The sequence below is a fragment of the Mandrillus leucophaeus genome, unplaced genomic scaffold (genome assembly GCF_000951045.1).
Source record: "Mandrillus leucophaeus isolate KB7577 unplaced genomic scaffold, Mleu.le_1.0 Scaffold457, whole genome shotgun sequence".
In the NCBI taxonomy this organism is placed as follows: domain Eukaryota; kingdom Metazoa; phylum Chordata; class Mammalia; order Primates; family Cercopithecidae; genus Mandrillus; species Mandrillus leucophaeus.
The window spans coordinates 405,575-409,376 of record NW_012104887.1 but is presented as its reverse complement, the minus strand read 5'-3'; the positions used below and the strand labels follow the sequence as shown (position 1 = coordinate 409,376).

Here is a 3,802-nt window from a genome sequence, read left to right as displayed (position 1 = left end):
CAGGTTCAAAGGATCTTCCCACTGCAACCTCCTGAGTAGCTGGGACTACAGGCACACACCACCATGCCTGGATAATAATTTGAATTTTTTTGGTAAAGATGAGGTTTCGTCATGTTGCCCAGTCTTGTCTGAAACTCCTGAGCTCAAGAGATCAACCCATCTAGACCTCCCAAACTGCTGGGATTACAAGCACGTTTGTTTGCAGAGAGGAGTAGTGGGCAGACTTCATGCAGGAGAGTAATTCGGGCATCTGTTACTCGATTTTGCCGGGAGCCAAAGGCATCACTTTACACGTTCTTAGTTTGACTACAACAGGTGTGCCAATTTATCTTCCAATACATTTTTCCAACTCAGTGAGAGAGCCTTTTCCTTCGTGCTCTTGCCAGCACAGCAAAGTTTCCATACATCAGTCTGATGTACCAGTGAGGGGGTGGTGCCCGCCTGACTTACATAAGCAGGAGACGCAGCAGAAAGACATGGTGGACACTGCCCAGAGATAATCTCTGGCACATGTTCCACAGCTAAACCTCCAAGATGTTTAGAAAGTCTTCCAATAATTGTAATTGTTTTCTCTGGTGATTTACCTAACTGAATCCAGAGAAAGCTGGCTGGAGGGACCCTGAACTGCTTCTTGTCAAGAGGCTAATCAAATAGGAGAGGAAAGAATGGCTCCTTCTAGACATTTGTTCCTCTTCTCTTTTCTTTATGAATTGCATTCTGCTTTTGTTAAATGCAAACGATCTACAGACTGTTCTCCCTCCTAGACAAGGGTGCATTAGCACACTAATAACTACCTTTGTGTTATTCCTTCCTTGACGGTGTTTGTTTTGTTGTTCTGTAAAACTCATCTCACTGGAGACAAATCTCTGGAGCCATAGGATCCTGCACCTGACCATGCTTCTTATGCAGACCTGGATCCTTGGAGTTATTGGCTCCCTTTGCCTTGGTTCTTTTGTTGACTCTCTTCAGCAAAACTGAACTCTGACTTCTACATCCTAAATCTGGCTCTTGGACATATAGGTGCTTTTGCTTCCTGACTCCTCCTCGACCCAGCCCAGCTGTTCCAACCTGTCCATCTGTGTCTGTGTGCCTGTGTCTGTCTGTCTCTCATACTCCAGGCTGCCCCTAGTATTACCCACTTTCTTCTCCTCCTCTTCAATGTTCAGGGTTTACCTTCCTCTCTACCTACAGAGTCCCACAGGCTGAGGGGGTGTCCCCTTACAGAGAGGGGAGCCCATTCCAGAAGGTGCCTCTAGACTTGGAATAAACCTTACAAAGAACACCCAGGTTTGAAAAGCTTTTTCTATCTTCCCATTACCCGAATTATTCAAAGGACTAAAAGTGGGAAGTCCAGTAGAATTCTTGATGTCGCTCAGAAACCTGCATTGGAACGCCTTCATTCACCGAGCATTGGGTGCTCACGAGGTGTGAAGCCTTGCTCTAGGTGAGTAGCTGCATGGTGAGCAAGTCCTGCCCCACTGAGCCCACATCTGGAGGCATCAAGAAGGGACTGGGCAGTGGGAACACAACCGGCTCGTGTCCTCCTCACGAGCGTTTCCCCATTCGGACACAGGGAATGCAAGCGGTGAGCATGACAAATTAAGCTAGCGAAGAATGGGGAAGTGGGTGACTTCAGACCAGGAGGCTATGGTGGTCAGGTGCAGTGGGGCCGCTTCTGATAGGGGAAGTGCAAAAGGAGGTGTGGGCCCGGGAGAATGTCGAGAATCTGGCATTCCTGCATCTTGCCCCCACTCTCGCAGCCTGGTGTCAACTCAGAAATGTGCCCAACCACACGACTTCTGGCCCCCGTGTCATCACTCCCTCAGGCATCTAGAACCTGTGCAATGGCACAAAGAAGTGAGGGTGCGGCCGGGCGCGGTGGCTCAAGCCTGTAATGCCAGCACTTTGGGAGGCCGAGACGGGTGGATCACGAGGTCAGGGGATCGAGACCATCCTGGCTAACACGGTGCAACCCCGTCTCTACTAAAAAATACAAAAAACTAGCCGGGCGTGGTGGCGGGCGCCTGTAGTCCCAGCTACTTGTGGGGCTGAGGCAGAATGGCGTGAACCCGGGAGGCGGAGCTTGCAGTGAGCTGAGATCCGACCACTGCACTCCAGCCTGGGCGACAGAGTGAGACTCCATCTCAAAAAAAAAAAAAAAAAAAAGAAGTGAGGAAGTGAGGGTGCGCACCCTGGGGATGAGGGCATTTAATAATGGACAGGTGTCTGAGGCAGATGTCCTCAGATTTCCAGGTGCTACATACCTCTTTGTGGAGCAATCAGGGCAGTCATCGGCAAAAAACTAAAGACTCATCCTGTTCCATGCAGAGGCCTAGTTAACCTTGTAACTATTCTTTTCGGACCTTCATTCTTCCACGTCCAGATATATGGGGTCTTTGTTGCCCATCTGCTTCAAGTGAGATGATGAAAATCCTGCCTGAAGGCTTAAGGATTTGTTAGAAAAATAAATGCTGTTTACAAAAGGTGCATTTTAGGCAAAAGCTCAGTTCTGGAGCTCCAGAACCTGCCTATACCAAGCCCAATACACACCTCCTTCCTCTCCCTCCCTCCTCCTCACACCTGCCTCAGCTGATTCTTCAGGCTGCACATCTCTGAGAAGATGACAATCCCTAGCAGAAGAACAAGAGAACCTTGGACTCTTCTCTCCATGAAGCCGTAGACGCGAGCAGATAGCCTCATTCCATGGCAGTGTGACTCTGAAGTCACTCAGGTTTTCTGTGCCTCCATTTCCACATTGTAAAATGGGCCCAATAGGAATGTGTTTCTGAATGGGTTGTTCCAAGTTTAAATAAGACACGGCAGTAAAACATTGAACCCCTGCCCTGATGCATAGTAAACACTCCAAGAGCATTAGCCATTATTACTATCATCATCTCCGGTGGCCTCATCGTGGCTATTATCATTATCTACATCCATCTTTGAAATAATTGCAAATTCTTTTAGGGTATGGAGGGATTACAACATACAACATTTCCTAAGTGGTGAACATTTATTGTTACAAATATTGCTGCTGGGAACATATTTCTGCATTTTAATCATCACCTGTGTGATTCCTCTATCAAATCTTCCCACATAATTTGGGGATGTTGCAAAACGTGTTCCCTGACCGGGAATTGAACCCGGGTCGCGGCGGTGAAAGCGCGGAATCCTAGCCACTAGACCACCAGGGAAGAAGACAGACAGGTCAATCTCCCTGTCGGAGAAAAAAAGAGAAGGTAAAGATTAACTTTCTAAGAGGAGGAGAGTCCAACTGAAAGTGTCTGTGACCCAAGGGGGCTGCAGGACTGCAGGGCTCCAAGCAGCCACTGCGCAGCTGCTCAACACCTCTCACCTCTGACAGCCTGGCCGCTGCCTTGGGCTGTATTGAGGCCAGGCCATAAGGAAACTGAGCGGTGTTCCATTCTAGCCTAGCTGTAGCACGGTGTGAGGCAGAGCCAAGCACTTGCTCTCTTTCTGAGCCTCAGTTTCCTTGCCACCAGAGTGCAGACTTGGCTCTCAGTGAGTGATGAGCCGAGTCCTTTTAGTTCCTGATCTCTGAGCTGGCTCAAGGGGCTCTACCCATAAAGACATGTGTAGGGGTCCCCTTTTGCCCCCAACTAGCTCTATTAGTAGAGCATGAAACTGAATTGAGCGGTCTTTGGCTCGGGCTCCAGGTGCAGATTTAGGTTCGTTTCCTTTTGTTCCGCCACGCAATTCAACCGGTTCCGCAACTGAGGTCGGGGCGCGAGGAAGCCAAGTGGGCTTCACAGGACAGACCTCCTTGGTTTCAGAGACATTGTAG

The 3,802-nt window shown here is 49.1% G+C and overlaps 1 non-coding gene across 1 annotated transcript; it reads right to left on the bottom strand.

Moving 5' to 3' along the window:
- Positions 1–3,119: 3,119 nt before the first annotated feature.
- Positions 3,120–3,191, bottom strand: TRNAE-UUC. The gene has a single exon. It is a non-coding gene; the product is annotated as a tRNA-Glu (tRNA).
- Positions 3,192–3,802: the final 611 nt, after the last annotated feature.